We start from the raw sequence: 25,888 nt of genomic DNA on the forward strand, positions 1-25,888 counted from the left end.
ATAAATACAAGTAATTGTAATTATTTATGTCTCCAAAATTAGTGTGAATATATGAAGCCCTGATGAGTTTCTTAATCATCATTTTATTTTCTTTCATCCCAAATGGCAAGCACAATATGTTGTATTGAAAATAATGTTTGTTAAAATATGATGCAGCGTTAAATGAATAAATGAATAAGTGTGACACTGTGTTTTGAAAGGTAAGATACAAGAATTGCAAGCTTCTAATTCATGAAACTTGAAAGATTTAAAACTAGGAGAAATGTTAAAAATCATCTTGGCAACCATTATTTTATGGATGAGGAATCAGTTGTTTAATGTTAGTTCTATGTTTAAATTGATCCACTGCTCACCATTAGAACTTGCATGTCATGGCTTGTTTGAGTCCTTTCTTGATTACTGGAATTTTAGCCTTGAGGCTATGTCCCCAGAATCCAACAAGTTTGATAAATATTTTTCAATTATGTTTTTAAATGGGTATGATATTGTTGGATTACATTTTTTCCCATCAAAATTCTCTAGACATTATTCCACTGTGTCCTGGAAGTGGAAGGAATTAGGAATCTGGTTTCTGCCATTTGTAGATAATTTGCTTTTACTGCTGGATGCCTATAGGGTTCTTTTCTTATCCTTGAAGTTCAGTAATTTCACCAGCCTATTTCTTTATGTTGATTATTTTTATAATTTTTTTCCAGAATACAGTTTGTCACACTGATTTGTAGATTTGAGACTGTTTATTTTAGAATGGTTTTCTATTACGTGTTTATTGTGCTCTCTCTGGTACAGTCATCATCATCATCATCATCATCATCATCTGGCCTTTGGACTTCCCTTGCTTCTCTTCCTTCTGCTCTCCATTTATTTGCCTTTATCTTCTGGGGTTAGTGTAATTTTCTCATGCCTCTTCTCCACATTGTTGACTCTCTCTCAGCATAATGTATTTTCCTTCTCACTGTTTTTATTTTTAAGTAGCTTTATTATCATCTTCAGTTCTTTTCCTCAGTTTTGCCACATCACTTTTCATCTCCTGCTCTTTTATTTATTATTTGAGCTATTTCCAATAGTCCATATTCCTTTACTTTCTTTGAGATTATAAAGATGCTTATCTGAACCTTTCTTCGATTTCTTGGGGATACTGCATCTGAAGTACACCTTTCATTCCTTTTGTTTGCTATGTTAGTTTCCCCCATGTTTTTATAGTGTCTACGTGTAAAGGCCCAGTTGAACTCTTTCTGCTTCTTTCTTATCTGTGGATAGGGTATAATTGCCAGATTTAGCAAATAAAAATACAGGACATCCAGTTAAGTTTGAATTTTAAATAAAAAATATATTTTTAATATTACAAGTATGTGCTATGCAATACTTGGGACATACTTAAGCTGGAATACTGTTTTAGTATAATTGTAAAGGCTACTTTTTCACTATATCTGCTTGTGTCTCCTGCTTTGGAAGCACATCTCCCCTTAGAGAGCTCAGAAACGATATATGAGGTCAACATGGACAAAAGTGGAGCCTCTGAGCTCCCAAGTCTTTTATTTTCTTATTTAGTATTTATTGATCTTTGTTTCGAAGAGTTTGCTGCAGAACTGATTGGTGTTTTTCTTTTCTTTCTGGTCTCACTTCTTTCAATTTAGACTTTGGGGCAGAAGGTCATAAACATAGCGGAGTTGTGCAATACCTACGTCAACCTGCCTCCGATGACATTTTGTGACTTGGAACTGGACCCCTAGTTCCCTCAGATCCCCAGTTCCCTCATAGCCTGCCCATATCTACTATTTTCCTTGGTCCAAGTGTAGGAGTCTCAATTCAGCCTCTCAAGATCCTGTAACTTCTAGGATCTTTTCACACTGCTCAAGAGCAGGAGAAGTGAGTTTTGACTTTTAGTATCCTTTGTAATTTAAGTCCACAATTCACTGAATTTTGGCAGTTATTGTTTACAAACTGTGAGTTGGGGTTTTGCTATTTCCTAGGTTCATGTAGATGGTATTTTTTCATTTATCTTGTTTTGGGGTTTTCAGAGGGAGGAGTAGAATAAACGTGCTTCTACTACACCAGATTCTATCAGAAGTTTTTGGGATGGGTTCTTAAGGTGGATTTCGTTATCTCCAATCATCATCATCATCACCAAATATTTATTGTTTTTATCACATGACAATCACTAAATTAAGCATTCTGTGTGGATTTTTACAAAACCCCCCTATTATTATGCCCATCAATTTATAAATAAGGAAACAAAAGCTTGGAGAGTTTAGCTGACTTCACCAAGATTGCACAGCTATTAAATGACACAGACACAGGATCTGAATCTGGTTCCAGAACCTGCTCATAATTACCACAAAATTCTACCTCTGACTTCAAATCAGGGCTTTTACTAAAAAGGAAAATTTTTGAGATTCCAAAATCATCAATGTTCTGGCATGCGGTTGGTTAAAATATAACAAGAATGGAGATAAGGACACTCTCATCAGATAACTCGGTGGTTATAGATTTGATCAAGTGGTTGGTGGAAACACAGTCTGGACGGGGCACTGGGGAGCCAGGAGACCCACCATATTTGACTGCCTTATATGTGTGTCCTGTCCTTCACTCAAGGGCAAAGATCTTCAGAGGCCTCTAAAAATCTTTCCTCATACATTTTCTGTGTTCTCTTTGATCAAAAGAATTATCACTAGCTATGGAGTGCCAGAAGCACCAGCATTCTGGGGATCCAGCTGAGGAGTCCTGAAGAGACTGGAAGTTCATTCTGAAAATTCAATATTTATGTAGCAACCTTGTGGAATTGACTCAAACATTGTATGAACTATGTCTTATTACTCTGAAATAGTAATGAGTATTAGAGATCTCTGCAGAAGATGCAGAACATACTGGAATAAAGACAAGTTAGGAAAAAATCAGATTGTCTGTGACCTACTTTATCTGTACTTCACTTAGGAAAGGTCAAAAACTCGATCCTGTGCCAATTTTGCACTCATCCTTTCCGCAAACCCTTTCAAAAGAGATTAGGTTCTTATTACTTTATTACTGCAATAAAATGTATGGCCAGAATTCTGGAATGAAAGAGCCGCTGCTACAGAAGCTGTAATAGAAGAAGCCGTAACTTAAGTGTAGGCTTGAAAAATTGCCATAAAGGCAATCTTTTATAGAGAAAATACCTTCTAATTTCTCACAGCAGAATATGCACCACCACATATGAAACATTATGGACGCTGACTTCTTTCAAGAGTGACTCACACAATATTTTTGCTTAATTAACAGCCATTCTGTGAATAATTTTTGTAACATAAAGCGGGGCATCATTAATTGTGCTTGATCTTTCTTTGATGCTATAACTAGTAGTTAACCAATTAATACTAGATAAATACAGTGCTTCTTTGATGAGCATTATTTTTGAGTTTTTGCTTTTGGACAGCAAAACCTTTTTAATCCTATCCCTGTCTTTCTCTTTTACTTCTCTTCTGTGTCCCTGTCTCGTTCATTTCAGAGTAGGCTATCTCATTCCCTAAGAACTGAAGTGATGGGAGAGGCACATCCATTTTTTTGGTCATTTCTTTTCACAGGTCATAAACTGTGCTTTTGTAATTATATGCAGAGCAGATGCAGGCACTGGATTTACTTCAGGGAAAGAAAGTCACAGTCAGGGTCACCTTTCAGAATTTTCATAGGAGACCAGGGGGATTTTTGTGATGTCCACTGACATCTTCCAACAGATATTGCCTCTGCAAGCTAGAGAAACGTGACTCACACATTTTTGGGGGTGGGGGGTGAGGAAGATTGGTCTTGAGCCAACATCTGTTGCCAATCTTCCTCTTTTTGCTTGAGGAAGATTGTTTCTGAGCTAATATCTGTGCCAATCTTCCTCTATTTTGTATGTAGGATGCTGCCACAACATGGCCTAATGAGTGGTGTGTAGGTCCACACCTCTGGAATTTGAACCCATGAACCCCAAGCTGCCGAAGTAGAGCATGCGAACTTAACCACTACGCCACTGAGCTGGCCTCTTGTGCTTTTATATGCCTGGATTGTCTTCAAAAGTTTCTATGAAATAAGTGATAGAAGAGATTTTGTACAAGTATAGGAGACATTGTTTTGGTTGATATGACAGGAACTATGAGGTAATGCACAAAAGCCATATTATATTTTAATATGAATTTAATATTATATAGTTAATATTATATATTAATATTGTATTTTAGTATTTACATTATATTTTAATATAATATCTAGCATAATAGTTTGTGTACTGGTGCAAATTTAGGGGAACTCATAGATTCAAGACATTTAAAAATCCTTTAGTATATACTGATAAATCGTTTTATGGGATGAACACCAACATTATGCTTTTATGTTGCTAAGAATGTATAAGGGAGATACTTTTACCTTGCCATTCCCACCATTTCCATCCTCCTAAGTAATATCTGTCATTTGAATTCCTTTTTTTCAGCTTATCTAGTGCTTTCATGGACATTACCTAATTTTTTCCTCACAGCAATTTTAGCATATGGGAGGGGCAGATATGGCTATTTCCATTCTATTCCAGTGTGGCAATGGAATCTCAGAGAAGTTAGGTAATCTAGAAAGTGAGTGTCAGAAACCAGAAACTCAGAGCTTCTGGATTGTACAGCAGAATAGGCTACAGGCAGAGGGTAGGTGGGCCGAGAGAATCTCAGCACCAAGGGATGCTCTTGTTATGATGGTCACCACGAGCAGGTAGCAAATGAGTCTTTAGCCTGTTGCTCTACTCTCCTATCTAAGCTATGGTGTAACGGGCTTCTCTGTGTTCTGTAAAAGACATAAATCATCCATTCAAACTGTAGAGATGTCTGATGTGATGAGAATTCAGAAAAGCATTCGATCAGAGGCTATTTTTCTTTTAAAAAAAGACCAATGTAAGCCCCAGGACGAATTATTTTGCATCTCAGTTTGTTCTTTTGGGTAATATGATAGCAGACAACTGAACCCACTCCTAAATGTCATTATGTCAGGAGCTGCAAGTGCTCTTTTCATCCTCACTGGGGCGCCTTGATCCCTCTAGGTGGAATTCATCCATATGCTGCCTGGTCCAGATTGGATGGTTTATGTCACTATTTTAATCATAAATTTACCTCCCCATTGGAGATTTTGGAAACCATATGAACCAGTTAACTGTCCTCCCACATTATAGTATTACTTGTACTTTTGTACGAAGTAATTTTTTTGATTCTGTCATTCGCTTGTGTTATTTTTGAGGGTATCATTCTCTTAATGTGTTATGCTTTTTCTTACCTACCAAATGGGAAATTCCTTAGAGATAGGCATTTGAACTTTGAAAGTCTCATGAAGAATCAGATGGAAGGTCAAGTTGGGGAATTTTAGAAGAGTTCAATAAAGGATTATTTACAAATGTATGGAGAAGGTAGAAGGAAACCATAAGGCGGTAATCTGGTTAGTAACAGCATTATCTCCTCTAGTCCCCAAATGGTGAGTGACTGGAGTGGTTTCTGAAACCCAGAGACAGAGAGAGCGGTGTGGAAAGGGCTGCCTGACAAGAGCTGTGCCCCAGCCAGCCTGCAGTGAACCCGCAGGGAACAAATACTCATTTCACTCTCCTCTCACCATTTCACCTCTTGTTGATGCTCTTTATTGGCCAAATCCATCCTGGAGCTAGAGGACAAGTGAACCCATTGATGTGTTTCATGCATATCACTGTTCCAGGGCCCAGAGAAGAATGCGTGATGGTAAAGAGTGATCTGGAGGGGCAATAACCAGTAATAATGAATGGTAGCCAGCACAAGCATCATACTGTTTACTACACTTGTTCTGCATCTCCCAAATTCCTAGCACATTCTAGAGCTGATGGACAATTCGTAGATCCCAAATGGCAGGGCCATAAACACCAAATGTTGCACATGGTTGCTCTAATCTCGCCAAAGAGAATCTTCGTGGATTTTTCCATACATATCCCGCTCAACAGAACTTTGATTATTCATCAAAAGTTTTGGTTACAGCTAACCAAATATAGAACCATCATTAGAACATCATCATTAAAGAATGCAAGGAACAAAAACTTTTGAGTACACAGCAGTGACTTGAGAAGTAGGTGGCACGTGGCAAGATCTGACTAGGATGATTCACTATTTCATCTAAAATCAGTTTTAGAGCTTCTTGCATTTCAACTATTCCTTTGGGAAAGCATCCTTTCATTTGGAAATTTTGCTTATCTCTAGAAAAAAATGTTTTATTTTTATTTTCATATTCCCTCTCATTTAAATTTCAATTAATGCTACTAATCCCCCACAAAAAAGACTTCCTTCCAGCGCTCTTGCTCTTTGCCTGCTTGTGACAAAATGTATCAGGGCCGATCTCAAGCATCTAAGGTAGCCAAACCAAGAAAACATTTTCAGTTCTATTTCAAACAGAATTGATTTGAATTAAACTCTGTTGACATATATAATGGTAAAGACAACAATTTTCAGCTGGTAGAAACTTTGGGATTGAAAGATATTACAACACGGTGGATCAACGTCAGAAAGACATCTGAACAAATGCTGTTGAACATCAGAGTCACTCGAAGTGTTCACTTCTCAGAGAGAATATAAAGAAAACCTGATGAATTTCATCCCAGGGTTAAGAAAACTCGACTAGAGGTAAGGAAGGAAGAAAATATGTTGTATGGTCCTAAAATATACCTTTTGACCCCAAGATGCTAAAGTTTATTAAAAAATCCCAAGGTTACTAAAGCTAAAGATGGTATTAAATTCAAGGTTGAGTAATGCACTGTAAATTTTATTTATTTGCTCATAGACGCATACATGTTTATACTTTTCGTCATTTTAATTTGATATATAAACTTGATATTTCTTGGCAGGGAGTTGTCAAAGATTAAAGAATTATGCCAAGATAGTGGAAGGAGAACTGATAGAAATAAATGGTCATTGACAAGGTGTACTGATTTAAATATTTATTGATTTCATTTCAACAAATAATGATTATTTTGTTATTACCTGCAGTCATTTGGTACATTCATGAGAAGTGGGAGGGAGGCCTAACTTTTCCTAACAGGCTGCTTTGCCATTTCTTCTCTTATCGAGCAAGTTCTGTCCTCCATCAGCTCCATGTAACTTGATTTCAGATCTCTTTCTTCTAAGAACTTAGGGGTCCCATAGGAAGTAGACATGTAAATGAAAATTGTTTTTAAGTTTCAAATGTTTACCTCATTTCTGAGTAAGGGAGTGCTCGCCTCTCAACTTTCAGGCTATTCAAAATCCATTCCTGCAGCAAATATTTATCAAGTGTTTACTATGTACCAGTTTATGGGGATATAGGGTTACGCATTACACGAGAGTTCCCTATCACCATATAGCATACATTCGAATGTCAGGAACTAGGTAATAACCAAATAGATGAATGAGAGATTTTTAGCGTAATGAAAGAAAACGTTTAGTGATATTTAAGTGTAATGAAGAAAATGGAGGAAGATAATGTGATAGAGAGTAACTGTATGTGTGTGAGCTATTTTAAATTGCGTGGTCTTGGAGGCCCGTTCTGAAAGGGAGTATTTAAGTTGAAACCTGAATGGCAAGTAAGAGGCAGGTTATGAATAGATGAGAGGACAGAATGTTCTGGCCAAACTGAAAAGCAAATGCAAAAGCCTCGAAGTGGGAACACACTTTATGTTCACGGTAAGCAAGGAATGGTTGAATGCCTTTAGAGAAAAGCCTAAAATGGTATTTAATTTGACATTTAAAAAATTATATTGGTCTAAACTTATGCTATTAAATGGTCCCAGAGTACTTGGAAATTAAAAGTTCATTAGTAAAAACTCTAATCCGATTAGGACTTTTGAAATGGGTTGTTGCTTAAATATATTTCAAATCATTAGGGAAAAAATTAATTTTCACAAATTGGATAAGAATTTTAGTAACAAATCAAGCAACTTATGTTTATTGAGCATCTACTAGGTGCTATGTATATCGTGAGTAAGCTCTATGAGAAAAATATAAAGTAACATAAGATAAAATTTTTATCCTCAGGATGAGCAGAGTTCAGGTACTGGGAAAAGATTTAAGCCCATAAAAAAATAACTAATGGGGGCGGGCCTGGTGGTCCAGTGGTTAAGTTTGCATGTTCTGTTTCAGCGGCCCAGGGTTCGCCCTTTCGGACCCTGAGTGCAGACCTATGCACCTCTTGGCAAGCCGTGCTGTGGCAGGCCTCCCACATATAAAGTAGAGGAAGATGGGCACGGATGTTAGCTCAGGGCCAGTCTTCCTCAGCAAAAAAAAAAAAGAGGAGGATTGGCAGCAGATGTTTGCTCAGGGCTAACTTCCTTGAAAGAAAAAAAAGAACTAATGATACAATGTTGTACCTAAGTACAAATGACTCATGAAGTAGTGAAGAGGAAAGAAAGATTGCTTGCTGATCAGATGCTCAGGGTGGCTTCTTGGAGGAAAAGTCACTTGAACTGGGAAGTAAGGATTGAGTGACTGGAGACTGTTGGGGTTTGTGGTAATGAGCGGGAGTGATGGGGAGCAGTGACATAGCCAATGCTGCTTCTTGTTTGTCTTTCTTCTTCATAGCATGAAGTTGAATAAAGTTTTCAAGAATTGATTTTGCTTTTGGCATGATCAAAATACTTATCTCAAGCATTAGGAAATAGTGTGTGGGTTTTTCCTTACGGGATTACCTCTTTCTATGATATTTACAACATGGCTTCCTATCCTACTAGGTAGCTGCTCACCACATGAAGAAAACTCTAGTCCCCAACGTTTTAATTTTTTATTTTGATGATGCTTATCTACTGCAAACAAATGAAACAAATGTAACCTCATTCAGTATTGACAAATAAGAGGACATGATGTAATAAATACCCATTGTTGATATTTACCCCATGTCTTCTACGCTGAAGTAGATGACTCGGGTTGCTGGGCCCCGTGTATCATGGCCACGCTGCATAGTGTCTTCTAAGTAGTGTTCCTTGAAGGTGAATCAAGGTTGATGTATCCAAAGTTGCTAGACGCCTCTCTATGGGACCTATTTTATGCAAAATAAATAAATAAATAAATAACTGAAAGCAAATAAAGAAATACAGCTCAGTGAGCAGTTAAATCAACGGTGTAAATGGACTCTTAGCACCTCATTGACTTTCACTGGTCATTGAGTCAGGTCCACGCTGTTCGTTGAGGGTCAGTTCAGTAACTTGTTCTTCCTTTTATCCTCTGCTTGGTAATTCTCTCTGTTGGGGCCACAGCTGCTACAGACTGTCTGAGATGTTACTCTGTGTGTGCGTGTGCATGCGCGTGCATGTGCATATGCATGTATATTTTCTTGAAGTCTTAGAATGGTTCTTAAACCTAGCTAATCATTACAGTTATTTAGGGTCCTTACAAAATACAGATGCTTGCTATAGAGATTTGCTGGGGCCCAGGCACCAGCATATTTTTTTAATACTCCCCCAAGTGCTTCTAAAATGAATTTTGATCCACCGACCTCTGTTGAAAGGACGAATGCCTTGATTTGTATGCGTGCATTTCTGTCAGATGCTTTAAATGAAGTCATTAACCAAAATGCATTTCCAGAGTTCGGGTCATTGAGTTTAAAATCAAATGAAATACATTTCTGGGTGATAGAACAGTAAGGACATGAAGAGAACTAGGGTGATGTGAGCAGACCCAGCTACTATCTCTGATGAAGCAGAGATACTGACCCAGAGAATGCTAGTACCCAGGTCACAGCTGCAGAGACACATTTAAAAAGGATCAATGACCTCACAACACCATTATACCAGGTGTAAGGTAGTCACTGGTATTCAGCAACCCGTCGCTTGATCAAGAGGAGGACCTTATCTGGCCAACAAGGCTAATCAGACTACTAACTTGTACATGGGTGCTGAGGGGTTCGGAGGAGGTGATAGAGTCCTGATTCCTCTGTTGAATAAAGTGAGACTTAAGAAAAGAAAGAAATAGTTCATATATGAAAAGCCTTTCTCTGTGAAAGGCCATGTCATGGTAAGGCTCCATCTTCCTCCTCAGAGCAGTGCCTCTGTAGATTGAGCTCCTTTTCAGACCATTGTAAATGGTAAAACAGTTGCCTAGAGTATAGAATTTGCACTCAGATATCAGATTTAACTGTAGCTACACCTCTTACTAGTTAAGTGACCTTGGGTGAGTCCCTTGACTTCTCTGAACCTCTTTTTTTCTAAAACATGGACAATTATAAGGCTGGTGTGAGAATTACAGATGATTTGCGCATAAATTCATTTCACGAGTATTTATTGAGTAACTACCACAGGTCAGAGACCTTTCTAGGCACTAGGGATAAAGCAAAGAGCAAACCAGACAAAGGCTCCAGTTTTCATGGAGCTTACAGGAGTGTAGTGGAACAAAGACAATAAACAGATAAACAAACAAAGACAATAAACAAGCAAAGACATAGTACTGCAGGTGGTTGATAAGGGCTTTGGGGAAAAAGGAAGCAGGGCAAATAGGATAAGGATTCCTGGGGGACTGTGGAGATGTTGAGATTTTATATCAGGAAAGCCTCATTGATTAGATATTTGAGAAGAGTCCTGAAGGAATTAGGGCAACTCAACCAGGTAGATGTTGGTGGCAAGTTCACTGCAGGCAGAAGATATAGCAAGTGCAAAGACCCTGAGATGGTATTGTGTGTGGAATGCTTGAGAAATGCAAGGAGGCCAATATGGCTGGAACAGAGTGAGAAAGAAGGAGGCTGGAGATGAAGTCAGGGTTAGTAATGAGGCCAAGTCATGGAGGCAGCCCTTCTCAAGCTTTAATGTGCACATGAATCCTCTGGGGATTTGTTGAAGTGTGCATTTGGATTCAGGGGGTCTGGCATGGAGTCTAGGGTTCTGCATTTCTAACCTCTGCCAGGTCTGCAGACCACACTCTGAGTACAAGTGTGCAGGGTTGTGCACGCTATTATGCATGACGATGTTAGCTTTTGCCCTGAGTGAGATGGGAAGCCACAGGAAGGTTTTGAGCAGACTGGCGTTTTTGAACTGCTCGCTCTGGCTGCTGCAATAATGTGATGTGGTCAAGAGCCCTGGCTGGCTTTGCAAACAGAATGTCTGCATTTCAGTCCTAGTGCCACCACTCACTCACTGTGTGTCTTTGATAGGTTGCTTTGACTCCTTTTTCTCCTAACTTCTTGTTTTGAAAAATGTTAAACCTAGAGAAAAGGTGAAAAAAATACAATAAGCACCCTTATATCCTCCACCTAGATTGACCACTGTTAATATTTTGCTGCATTGGCTTTATCTTTTACTCTAAGTACATATTATCTCGACTGGTATTATTATATTAACCATTTAAGAGTTTTTGACATGATGACCCTTCATCTCTAACTCTTTCATCATGTACCTTCTAAGAATTAAGAATAATCTCCTATATAAATACAGTCAATTATCAAATTCAGAATATTTGATGTTGATACAATCATCTGATAGAAAATCTCAACTTAAATATAACCTATTTCCTCCCAAAATGTCCTTTACAACAATTTTCTTTTTCTGGTGCAGGATCCAATCCAGGATATTCTATTGAATGTTATACTGCTTTAGTTTTCATGTCTCTAGTCTTTTGACCTAGAACTGTGTCTCTTGACCTCAGCTTTTTTTTTTTTGGATTTTCATGCCACTCTTAGTTTTGAAAAGTCCTGGCCAGTTGTTTTGTAGAATGTCACCCAATGTGGATTAGAGTTTTTTTTAATGATTTGATTCAGGTCATGCATTATTGGCAAAAATGCTACATTAGTGATGTTGTGCCCTGCTCAGTGCGTGCATCTGGAGGCACTTGATGTTAGTTTGCTTCATTTTTGGCGATGTCAACTTGAATCACTTGGCTGAGGTGTTATCCAGCAGATTTCTCCACTGTAAAAGTACCCTTTTTCCTTTATAACTAACAAACTATCTGTGTAGAAATACTATGTAAATATCCTTTCCGCAACAAACTTTAACCTAGTCGTTTTCCACCCATTAATAATTCTCATCTGAATAAATCATTTCTATAGAGTTTGCAAAATGGTGATTTTTTTCTATCATTACTTTTCTACTTACTATTTGGCATTCTACTGTAAAGAAGGGCTTTCTCTTTACCCTCTTCATGGATGTATGTATCTGTCTATCCATCTATCTACCTACCTTCCTATTTATTTATCTAACTATATTCATTTCAATATGAACTCATGGAGTCTTTTTTTCTTAAAAATTCAGCTGTGTTATAAACCATTACTGTCATTTTGATGCCCAAATTGTCCCACTTTTGCCAGTAGGAGCCTATTTAATCTGGTTCCCATGTTCTTTTGAGTTTTTGAGTGCTTTCTTACTTTCTTGCTCCACAAAATATTCCAGGTTCACCTTGTACTTTACCTTCCCCAGCCCTAGATCAGCCATTTATCCCAGGAACCCTTCCCTTTAGTGGGGATTTACACCTGTTTAAGTACCAATTTTTAAAATTTATAAAATGGGATGACAATATAACAGGGTTGTATTTGCAGAGTTGTTTTGAGGATTAAATGGGAAAATCTGTGTAAAAGACTTTACACAATACCTGGCACATAGTACTTGCTCAATAAATTAATTTTATCCCAACACTTTCCAAGGCAGTATACATAATGAAAGTATGGCTGAATATTTCAGGGCGAAAATTGGGAATGACAGTAGATGAATTTAGAAGATGTGAATTATAATGTCCTCTGAGGGAAAGCAAAAGGTTAACAGATTTTCATGATAGGTCCATAAATATCTACTTCGCCTCTTGATGCATAGATGAGAAACAGTTTGCCATCACATGTGGCATTTTAGCATAAACAGTTACCAATCTTGTGCTTAAGTCCTTATGCAAATAACATAGAAAATAAGTCATACTTTCAAGTAAGTGAATTCTTAGTTTTGATGATGTGGGAAGAGATTTTACATAAGACTTTAAATCCGAAAGCATTTCATTTAAAATTATTTGCAAAAATTTCTTCAAGAAGGGAGCTTCATGTGGAGAGGGGTTGGTCTCATTTAGCCCCAGATTTAGAACAAATAGCGTGAGAACATAAGACTAGTCTTACAGTGAAGAGGAATTTGCATCGCTTCACCATTTCTAATTTTCCGGCCCATGAACAATCATACTTTGCTTGGAGAGTTGTCTTCATCTGTGTTAACATTTTCTTAAAATTACCTTTAATTTTTTGTCATTATATAAGTAATAGATGTTCCTTGTAGATATATTAGAAAGTACAAATAAGCAAAAAGAAAAAAATATTCTCATCATCTCACTACCAAAAGTTAACTGTAATTAACATTTTAGCCAATATTTTATATTTTTGTATAATATGTATATATATTACTTACATATAACAGGCAATATTGCATGTAGCTGCCTTTTCTTTTAATAACATACCAAAAACATCATTTTATGTCAATAAGTATTCTATAACTTCATTTTCATGAATATAAAGTAGTTATATGATTGTATAAAAGTTTATTTAACCAACACTCTGTTGCTAAGCAGTTTTTAATATCTCCTTATTACACACAACATCTCTTTGCAGTTTAATTAATTACAACTCCTTTTGTGTCTTCCTTAGATACAGAGCTACTTGAAGATCTGAGACATATCTTGTTTACCTGGGTATCCCTAGCACCCAGTAGTATGCCTGGACCCATTTGGCACTCAATAAATATTTCTTAAAGGCATGCATAGTCTATAAAGATCTCAAGCTCATTCTTGTCTTTAGGATTTTCTCTTTGTGGTAGGATGCTTGGTAAGACAGAGTCTAAAAATAATTCTAGCAAAAGAAACTGGAAACTGCTTCTCCAAGGTCAATAAGAGCATAGCCTGGCAATTGAGATTCTCTGAATCTCTCTTGAACCCCTAAATGACACTTTAGGTATACAAATGGAAGGTAGATAGGCACCTATAATTTTTTTATGAACTAATAAAGATTGCCTCTCATGATGCTCCTGGGTACACATAGTTGTTCACTAGGGAGAAGGAGAGCATAGTTGCATGAGGACAAGGAGCTCCATGGGAATAAAGGCACTGCCGTGCTGTCCACTTTTTTGGTGAGATTGAAAGTTACCGGATTCTCTTTGATCGATTAGATGGTGATGACTTGAGTCTACTGGAAGAACAAGTTCTAAAGAAGAGCTCACCTCAAGAAAAGAGAGAGGGTTTTTTCCCACTAGGATATAGCAGGTGTTAGGAGAGGCCTGGTTCTTACACAGCTCGTGGTTGAGGCTTTGAGGCCTTCTGAACCCATATGCTTTGACCCAACAATTCTGCTGTGAGGACAAAAGGTAAGCATTCAAATAGGCATTTTTAAAAGGCTATAACCTTGAGAGTTCCAGGGATGTGGTACTCTTGAGCCCTGTACAAACACCTAATCTAGTCTACTATCATTGTAGTAGTGGAGAAAGATAGCTATCTCTGAGGGCCAAATTTTCATAGCAACGTCATATAATAGTGATGAGGGCAAAGAAAGCTGGAAACTGGGGCCTTCTGCTGGGCTAAGAAAATTCTTGGTCTCTTTTAGCCTAACTTGGACTGAGTCAGTGACCGCAGTTCTTGTACAAATGAGAGGGATGGTGCTGGTTTCAGGAGACCCCAGAAGTCTTGCTAATATGGACTAATGGAGTAGTGAATAATTGGAGAAATATGAAATGTTTATATCCAAAGCTGGCAAAGCACATTGTATCAGAAACAAGTACCTTCTTATTGTTTTACCCTTTACCTATTCAATCTATAACCTGTCTCCAAGTGTATCAATGAGCTTTTGTTATGTAATAAAACTCAGTGGCTAAAAAATTTTTTTCACATGCCTGCCTAATTTAGTTGCCTGATCTAGGCTGAGCTCAACTGGATAGTTCTGCTTCAAACTGCAAATCCAGATGAATTCGGCTTCTTCCAGAAAGTTGGGCTCAACTCTGCTCCACCTGGGTTCATACTGGGGCCCAGGCTGGGGAAGCAGCAGCTACCTTTGGGATGTTCTTCTCACAGGGCTGTCAGAAGTGCAAAGGGGCATGCTCTACCATGGGAGCACATTTCAAGCCTTTTCTTGCTAACATTCTATTGGTCAAAGCAAGTCACAAGGTCATTTCCAAAGCTAAAATGCAGGGGAATACTCTTAGTCCCTGATGGAGGAACTACAGAGTCGTATGTCAAAGCCTGTGGGTAGAGGTTGGGGTGAAGAATGGAGCCATTAAGTCAATCACTCCAAAGATTATATTAACCTCCTCTCTGAGCTTTTCATTGTTCATTTCCATTCTCACTGAAGTTTCTCTCTTCAGAACTCATCTAGGAGTAACTTTATCTTAGGACTTAATTGAATTTGGTCTTATATTATATTCCTTAATCTTTTCAGTTAAATTGTGAGCAACTTAATATGGAGCTATCTTATTTTTTAAAATGTTTCCTGCATGTCCTATAACAGTGGTGAATGTATATGCATATAGCAGATACCCCAAAAAACCTAAGAAATATGTTTGTAGAAGTCACATAAGAAACATTTCCTGGAGAAAAATAAATCTTATAATTGCTAAGATCTTAATCTAAGATTCTCATAAAAGGTAGGCTATAAGCATACAACACCTTCTTAAAGAATTTGGCATAAACTAGACTGCCTAGACCTTTTTTCAAATAAATACAAATTGGAAAGCAGAAGGAGTTGTGTGTTTCTGGGCTGCCTACTGCTGTAATATTAACTATTTCTGGTATAATGGCAGGCTGTCTCCTCTGTAATCAAAGGAAAATGTACAGATTGACAATTCTTCCAACTATTCAAATGTCTCTTAAAAATAAAATTGGTGGTAAGTAACAGGCATTTTGCATATGCTGGTTATTTTGACCTGATGGATTTGCAGATTTCTTATGAGCGTAGAAAATAAAAACTGCAGCTTATTTTTAAGTACAAATCTTGTGTGCAGCAAAAGAAGTCACATTTTTTTATTCATTTGTTTGTTTGTGCTGTTAGAAAACCACTTTGCTGTGAGTGTGAGGGAGAATACTTATTAGGCTAATAACAGCAGAATCATAGAAATGAGGCTTGTAGACAAATCTGCCTGTAGAAAATAATGTGGAGTTACAGAAGGTTAAGAATCTGTAAAGATCAATGGAAGCCAAGAGCTAAAAATAGATAAGCAGCATGGAGAAAAAAAGTGAAAAGAAAAAGAAAGCAGCAGAAAGCCACTAACAGTGTTTTTAGGATGGCTATTTTGTCTTTGTTCTTTGTTGAAAATTCCTAAAATTTTCACTGAGACATTTAGAAATTTCTCCAAATAGATCATTTTTATTATGCAAAATGTATAAACTCCTGTGGGTGTCTTGCTTTTCCACTTCAACAGGTAAAATCACACGCACATGTGCACCCGCCTTTGCCTTATATAATGAAACACATCGTCAAGTTATGAGTATAACCAATTCAGTAAAATGTGTTAATGTGAGTAATCAAAGATGGAGATGGTTGTCATGGGTAAAGCTGATTCCTAAGTATAATGCTTCCTATATCCAAATGGAAGATTTATTACTATTAATATTGAAACATCCTCATATAATTTGGGAGGTAATGCATCATGCTTTCTTTGACAGAAAAGCAGATGTGACGATGAGAGTTGTGTTCTTAATTTCCTCTTAGTTTCCAGAGGAATATCAGGAAACCTGTTTGTTCTTTGTGAAGGCCTCTATTCAGTGTGAAACAGGAAGACCATGGTATAAGACCAGGCAGTTTTGTTTGCCCACAGACATCTCTGTGTTTTATCCTTCCTATCCCTCAAATCCCAAAGGAATCCCAGAATTCATGTTCTGTGTTCAGAAAAATAGATGAAAAGTACAAAAAGGCTATCATTTTTGTCATTCTAGGCCTCTAGTATTCATAATATTGTTGGCCCCCACCTATAACTCATAGCTCATTTCGAAAATTGATAAGAAATAGTAAACCATGATATTTTTGCATTAATTTACCCTTCCTTCCCATTTATCTATTATAATTTTTGAGTTCTTTTCATATCCTTACCATATCCAAGGTTAAATAATTCCAGTTTCCGACTTCTGATCTTTGGGAACTTGGATGAGGACTGGGACCTACATGGCACTACTGCATTAGTCAGCCCAGGCAGCCATACGAAATCATCACAGTCTGGGTGGCTTAAACAACAGAAATATATTTTCTCACAGTTTTGGAGGCTAGAGGTCAGAGATCAAGGTGTTGGCAGGGTTGATTTCTTCTGATGCCTCTCTCCTTGGTTGGTAGATGACTGTCTTCTGAGCGTGTCTTCACATGGTCGTTCCTTTGTGTTTGTCTGTGTCTTAATCTTCTCTTCTTATAAGGACACCAGTCCTATTAGCCATATGACCTCGTTTTACCTTAGTCAACTCTTTAAAGTTTCTGTCTGCAAATGTAGTCACCTTCTGAGGTATTGGGGGTTAGGAATTCAGCATATGAATTTGGGGGAAAGACAGTTTAGCCCATAACACACGTTTCACCAACATGATGCAAGAGTCTTTAGGCAACTTTATCTGTAGAGAAAAATCTGTTTCAAGTCATGTTTTTCTGAATCACATTGATGTAAATATTTATGGTCCAACATATGGTTGGCAAGCCAGAAGTGCCTCAGGGATTCAAAAAAGTGATTTAGATATTCTAACACATTTGGTAGGTAATCCAATCCTATTGGACAGACTGCTGGATTTTAAATCTATACCCACATTGAATAAAGGTCAGACATGTTTTTTTTCCATTCTCCACCCCATGCTTACTAAGTGAGATGGAATTATTTGGGGGAAAAAAAGATTATGAGTAGAAAAATCAAGGAGAAACTCTAGATTCTCTCCCTAAAATTCTTCCAGGCTTTCATCTAAAGCATCATATATATACACATTTTTTGTCAAAGATTTATTATCACAGTGGGAAAGGCATGACGTAACACCTTTATCATATAACATCTCTTCTAGGTGCATTGCTACAAATATCTGAGATGTCGCATTTCCTTCCCTCCTTCCTGTTCCCTCCCTCCCTCCCTCCTTCTTTCCTTGTTCTCTTTTCCTCTCCCCTCTCTCATTCCCTTGACTCTATAATCCCCTAATTCACACGTACAGGGAGGCAGGGTCAGCCCCAAGTAAACTGATTGCTAATGCAATTCATTTACCAATCATCTCTCAGTGATCACTCCGTCATCTGATGAGGACAATGAAGATAATGAGGACACAGAAATGAAGAGAGGCAGGGAAGGGGGATGATAAGGGAACAAGTACAGGACTGGGAAGCATGGGGCAGGAGGGCAGGCTGGGACCTCAGTCAGTGGCACCCTGGAACCCAGAAGCGAGGGCAAGAGTGAAGGCTTCTCCCTGTGACCCTCAGTGCATTGGGATGCAGCTGATCACATCACCCAATTGGATTTTCTGACAAAATCTCCCTTGAAGTGAAAATGTTATTCTGAAGATAATACGTGTATAAGAATGATTATATGGCTTTGGTATGTTATTTCCTTGCTGTAAAGAAGGATATATTATTTATTTATAGACGTAGCACATGCCTCACACAGTTTCTAGAGTTATGAGGGATAATTTACAAACAAAATATTAGAATCTACCAATGTAGAAAGCATCGAGGTTATAATGAGGAAGATGCTTTGTTTTAGCAGAATGAAGAGTGCCAGCACGCTGTCACTGGGGATAACTGTGTAGTTGTTTGCAGGTCGTGTTGCTCAGTAAACTGGTCCAATGCTATTCAGAAGGAATTATAGAAAGCACATTTGCTTTTCTGCTTGATGGCCAGAAGGAATTTTAATATATTCCTGTATTTTGTCTCCACGCAAGCCCGGAACATATGGAAATCATTTTCAGTTGTTAATAATTTTGTTGATGATGGGAATTGTAAAGAGGATTTATTTTAATCATTTTAAGGAATTATTAAGGGGACTGCTGATGGCTGGGCACCGAGAGGATTAATTACTTCAGATGAGTTCACTAGAAGGCCCATGTGAAAGTGGGATTTTATCTGTCGGGAGACAACATACCCAGTCCACTGTCGCAGTGGTGTAGGTGTTAAAGGAGCCTGGGACTCCTGCAAGGTCAGAAGTCAAAGCCTGGTAATAGATCGATAAATACTCTAAAACATCTCTCATTGTTCTGAATGTTTTCTCAGCAAAGCAGAACATGCTAAAGCAGTGAAGGTCCTGGGTTTGGCTTGGACAGTTATTAATTCCATGATCCTGGGCAAATTACTTCCCTTTCCTCTGCCTCTGTGTCTTTATCTGCAAGGGTGGTAGGTAGGTAGCACCTACCTACCTGCAATAGCACTTTGAAGGTCAAATGAGATGATATATGTCAGTCTTACAGCACCGAGCCCGACACAGCGTGAATGTCAGTAAATTATAAGTATTCTAATAATATTCTTATTGTTATGCTTAAAATCTGTGTCTGCTTCATTCTACATGTTAGAAAGAGAAACCCAAACTTAAAGAATATTGAGAAGAGAATGGAACTAGGCCTAGAGTTTTGATGACATACGTTGTAAAATAATGGATTTGCAATTTGGAAAATAGAATTTACAACATTTTCTGCATAGAAAAGTTTGTGATGTTCTAATTCTCTCCAGTTCCTTTAACTATCTGGACACCAACTTAAGACCTATTGTCATGCTTTGTCTTATTTTGCTTGTACCTTTGCTAACTCAAAAATATTGTCCCTATCTAAATAAGGGTTTGTGGTATTTCCTTTGGTTATTTTTAAAATGTAAAGTTTATATGGTCAGATTGAGCCTTTTTTTACTTTTATCCAGTCTAACAGTTTCCTAAAATTAAATATCTGTAACCTTTCCATTGAATAAGCAGGGTTCATGGGGTGTAATTATAAAGCAACTTTATTTTTGTCTCCCAGTATCTCCTTAAATTTATTCTGTGGGGCTGGTTCTTTTGTTGGCCTTTGATAAAATTTAAGGGAAGTCTTGTGATTCTGATGGTCACTTTTAGGTAATACAACAATAGTCAGTAATTAATTTGTCCTGTCAAAATGGTAAATTTCATTCGAAGGTAAAGCATCTCTCTTCCCGTCTGCTCGCTGCAGGCTGGTTGCCAGTGGGTGGGTGGGTGGGGATTCTAGTTGGTTTGTTCTTTCTTTTTCCTCATGCATGTTAATCCCTCCTCCACCAAGGCAATTTCAGACCACTGGAGGTTTAGAACTGGGGGAGGCAGAAGGGTAAAGAGGACAAGAATACTCTTGCTTGCCTGCTATTGTTTGGTGATCTAGCATCAATGCTCTCTAGATCTGGTAGGTGTGTAAAGTGAGTCTTTTGGGGGCATCAGAGACTCTGTGGACCTTTGTCTCTCTTCCCCCCATTGCTGGGGATCTCTCCCTGTCACTGTTAGTGCCTTTGCTAGGGCAAATGCGTCTCTGAGTGCCCTTGGTGGGCTGGCTGGTTAATAACTCTTTCTTTAGCACCTAGTCACCTGGTGGCACTTTCAGCTTCTTTCTATTTGACCCTTCAGTGGACTCTCTTGGACAAGACATCAGATGAAACTACACTAATTCTCTCACGTGTAGACTGCATGTTTCTCCCAAATTACTCTAGGAATGCACATGACCCCGAATGAAGCAATCTGTCTTTCACTCCTGTTTGAAAGCAGCACACTCGCCAGACACTGTACCCTTACATTACTTAGGGGTGAGTCTGACACTTACTCAGCGTGTTTCTAAACCTGCAGGAGAGATATGTGAAACTTGTCAGGTAGTCTTGTTATACTTGTTTCCTATGTTTGGGAAAAGCAGTCACAGCAATCAATTTATTTTTCAAAAATTTCTTTTCTACTATCCAACTACTTTCAAACCTTTTATATCCTCAATTTGAGTGTGGAATTAAGAGTTGAATAACAAGGTATTTTTCTTCGACTCTTAGCTAAGGGCTAACATTCTATTATTCTGGAAAATACCATTATTATGTGGGTGTATCACAAGACAAGATACTTTACTCTAAACTCTTTTATAACTATGCACCATGTCCTATTCTTTCTTTCTTTGTGTTATTTCATAGAGAGAAATATATATATATATATATATATGTTGTCGTAAAAGTCACATAACATAAATTTACCCTCTTAACCATTTTTAAGTGTACAGTTCAGTAGCATTAAGAATATTCACATTATTGTGAAACAAGGACCACACTTTAAACATTTCTTTGCATATTGAAAAAAATCCAGCTTTTTCTGTGTTTAAGTTTTTAAAAGCATTTTGGTTATGGTATTGGTTGTTAGAGGCTTACTCCAGCTTCTTCATATATGGGGAATTGGTATCAGGATAGACATCGCCAATAAGAAGATAGAAGCTCATGAAAATTGAGTTCAACAGCCGTAACAGTGCCAAGCCTCTTGGAGATTGTCTTTGGAAGGGGAGGTAGGAACAGAAGCTGCTCTTGAAATCTCAGCTTCATGAGTCTCCATTTCACAGCTATCCTATTAGTAAACCTTGAGTGTTCCCAGTCTGTCTGCTTCCTTTTGAACTGATACTACCTCTTACTGTTTTCCTCTCCTTCATGTATCATTTCTTTGTACAACATAATGTTGGTTTTCTCATAGTTTCTGGTTCATAATAATTTCTGATTACTGCCTTATAGTTCTGACAAACTGTTCACAACTCCAGCTCATCCTCACACAGCAAAATTCCTCATTCTCTTGGTATTGGTGTTTCCTAATTTAAATTTTCAAGAGAGGAAATGGATTGTCTTTGCTTATCTTTTCATACTACGTGGACACTGTCAGCCAAAGGATTGGCTACCCTTGGGTCAAAATGTGGCCACATCTAGCTGCCCTTTGAGCAGAGGCTGGGAGGAGGTGGCTCCTGAGAAGGAGCCCTGGGTATAGAGGCAACATGATTCACTTTATGTACTTAATGAAAATATTTTGTGTGCATGCTTAAACCAGAATAGGTCTTTCTATCTTCATTTTTGCAGTATTTGGTAGAGAACAGGAACTCTTATTGGAGAACGATGCTCATAAAGGTTCTCTGAGAACACAGAATTGAAAAAGAGCTTCTGAGTTTCTGATTGTAGTGGATTTTTTTGGAGGGAGGGGCTGTTTTCCTGGTTTGGGTTCCCCCAGCAGCAGACCCTGAGACAAAGATGCTATTGCGAATAGTTTATTTGGAAGATGATAACAGGAAACACTGGTAAGGGAAGTGAAGAAATGAGACAGGACAAAGAAGACAGCCAATAAAAAATGCCTTCTTAAGTGGTTACTACCATGGCTTATTCCACTGGTTAATTCTGGGAAATGTACAATGCATTTCAAAGTTATCTCAAATGAGGACCCAGAAAGCTGGATATTTATCCATCAGCTCCCTGTGTATCATTGGTTGAGGGATGCTTCTGGGTCATCAATTCTCTGGCACTTCTGGTTTGCCCCGTGCACAGCTTATCGCACCATGCCCAACAAAAAGCCCTCAATCCTGTGGAGTCACCGGGCTTGGCAGTCACAGCCTTTGATGTGTGCAGAGAGAGCAGAGTAGCTGTGAGCAGGGCACTGACAGCAGTTACTCCAACACCCCTTCCTACTTTCTTTCTTGAATGAAGCCTGATTTTATTCAGGTATTCATCCCTTAGGGGAGATGACCTTACCTAAAGTTCAAGGGTAAATCTGGATTAATTTTAGCCATTCATGGAGATTCCATTCCTTGTGCCTTGGTGTCTCTGTGGACATGTGGTGCAATGTGGCATGAGCTGTGAGATGAGGTCTGCTTGAGGGCCTCTGGGAAAGGTTTCTTCATTCTGATTAAGAGACTCATCGAAAAAGGCAGTATCACATTCTGCACTAGGCATATCACGTATTCACATGTCACTTGGAAATGTGAGACCCATCTTGGTATCATAAGCCCTGAATTCACCAGCCCTAAAGATGCCCTACCTTGGGATTTCTCATTTTGAGAGATGACAACTTTTCCTGATTATCTAAATAATTTTAAGTAAGGTTTACTGTTATGTGCAAAGACTTCCTAATTGGTACAAGGATAAAGTGTAAGTACAAGATGAGAAAGCTCACTTTTTGGAGCTTACAAAAGGTTTAAGAGATTATAGGATGATGTCAATATGTTGTAACAATTCTAACTCCCTTCGTACAACACTTCCACCCCTCTTATACTACAAACAACATTCGGGGGTTTTGTTGATGATTGATCATGAGTTCTAGAACAGCAATTTATTCAATCTCAACCCTTGATTGCATGTCTATTCAATATACTGTGATTAAATAGGAAGTATGCAAAAACGCTTTTTCTGCATACTGAGGCACAAGGGTTATCTTGAAGAAAAGTGTGTGTGCAGTTGGTTGAGCTGCCAGCTGAACTAACTGCTTTTTATCTTGAAGACTGTTCTTGCTTGAAAGACAGACTGACAGAAAAGACAATGGCTACCCAGACTTGGGTATTTGGCAATTTCTCATAAGTGAATGAATTGAACCTGTTACTTCAAGGAAAACAGCTGACAATATTTGTTGCCAGTGATAAAATTTGAGCTTTCAAGTATAGTTTTGATTTTTGGAAAACTTTTATCCACCAAGGTGATCATTTCTCAATATTTAAAAACTCTTTTGATGAAATTAGTGGTGATATTAACACAGGTAATTTTTTAATATTGTATAATAAAATGTGTCGACATTTGGAATATCTGCATAAGTCAGTGAAGCAGTGTTTTTCAAATGAGCGATGAAAGATGTTATAAAATCATGCATGGGTCAAATATCTTTTCAAAGTTCAAGAAAGACTAATGGATTTTAATGTAACAGAGTAAAAGTAAGTTTATTAATATGGTTTCAGATTCCATATTGCAACTAACTTTTAAGAAACTCCCATTTTTTGAGATTTGATAGTGTCAAAGAATAATATCTACAATTATCTGAAAAGATTCTTAAAATATTCCTCCCTCTTCTAACCACATATCTGGGTGAGGCCAGATTTTCTTCATATACTTCAACTAAAATAGCATATCACAACAGATTGAATGCAGAAGCAGATATAAGAATCCAGCTGTCTTCTATTAAGCCAGACATTGAAGAGATTTGCAAAAATGTAAAATAATGCCTCTCTTCCCACTGATTTTTTGTCTCAAAAAATTACATTTTTAAAATAAAAATATGTAATTTATGTTAACATGTAGTGGGTTTATTATTTTTAAATGAAGTAATAAATATTTTAAAATTTCCTTTTAATTTTGAATACAGCAAATATTAGTAAATATAACCCACATAAACAAAAGCTCCTTGGAAGTCCTCAGTTATTTTTAAGTATTTACAGGATCCCGTGACAAAAAGTTTGCGACTATTTTTAGAGGGCATAGAGGAAAGGCTTGTTCAGAGCATTGAAGATAAACCAAGAGATCTGGGTTGACAACTGACACAAACAGAAGTAGAGGGTATGACGTGATTACCGTTAATGATCTTGAAATAAAGAATAGTGGAGAGGTTAGGAGGTTAGGTAGGAGGAGGGGTGGGGAGAATTTCTAGAAGCATGTGAGTTCTAGGCTCCCTCGACCCCTATAGATGGAGGAACAGTGGTCAGTGGAAGGAAAGAATAGATCTGGGGTGATGTATTAATATATCCTACATGTCATGGTTCTTGATGTTTATTAAACCAACAGTAAACAAATAAAATAAAAGTAAAACCTTAAGCTTTAAAAGGGCTTTCTTCATAAGTGAGCACATTTAATGTTTTTAAATTTGGGGGGTGCAGACTTGAAGATTTTGCTCTTCAGGAGGTACATGAGCTTTATTGGGAAACCAGGGAAGATATTGGCATGTCTGAATGAATGAATCTCAGATTGTTGTGGAGAAGACTGCTCAATGTGCTAAATATTAGTGAATGTTTCAGATGTGTGTCAGCTGTCCAGACTGCACATAAAAATTGAGTGATGGGGCCCCTCAGAATGAATAACAGCATTTACTGAAAGTGAAAATCCTAAGCCTTCTGATTCAGAATCCACAATGTCTAGCCTGAGCCTTGATACTGCACCAGTTATATTGTGGAATACATCATCCTTGCTCCTTAGATGACAAGTCTTGCCTATTTGACATTTAAGCTTCAAAATGTAGGCCACTCCTTGGAAAAAATCTTCTTAATTATTTGCCAGTAGAAAAAAAAATGATGGGTTAAAGTAAATACATGCTGTCAAGCTGTCAATAATTATTTAATGCCACTATGTACAGGGAATGATCATGTCAAACTGCTCTGAATGAATTAGACAAAGACAGAAACTACATGTGCAGAGTTTCTGGAGTAGTCACGTCACGTATATAATTATAACATATAATATAACAATATGTATTTGAGACAGGCAGGTTGGTAAAACTACTACCAAAACCAAATCCAAAACGAAAACAAAAGATGTATTTGAATCCACTGTGAGCAATAATTTTTACTCTAAAACCAGTTGGGAAGGAAGTTGAGGAAAAGATATTGCCTTACTGGGAAAGGAGGGAGAGAGGTTGCCAGCGGAGCTAACATTTATGGATGCCTCCTCTGTTCCTAACCCTCTATATCCTTCAGCAACTTCCGACGCACCTTTTGCCTTGCATTTTATAGTTGAAGAAACCAAGACTCAAGAAGGGTTAGGTAAATTCCCCAAGATCAAAGATCTACGAGGTCGCACAATTGCGATTCAAACCCAGCTACCTTTGTGTTTGAAGACCGTTCTTTGTATGAGTCCTTGGAAATCCCAACTCGGATCCTGTGGAGAGCACACCCATGAACTGTGGGGACACATGGGAGACAGCACGCTGCTGCGACTGTTGTTTCTATTTCATATCACCTAGTTTATTTCAAAAAAGTCTCAGTCTCCATTTTTATTGTTCCTCGAAATAGCTAAGGAGTAAGTGAGGGGGTATTCTTTAGGAACAAACAAACACAGCTTTGGAGGATTGTAGAGGAGGACT

Source organism: Equus przewalskii, chromosome X (genome assembly GCF_037783145.1).
Source record: "Equus przewalskii isolate Varuska chromosome X, EquPr2, whole genome shotgun sequence".
Classification (NCBI taxonomy): Eukaryota; Metazoa; Chordata; class Mammalia; order Perissodactyla; family Equidae; genus Equus; species Equus przewalskii.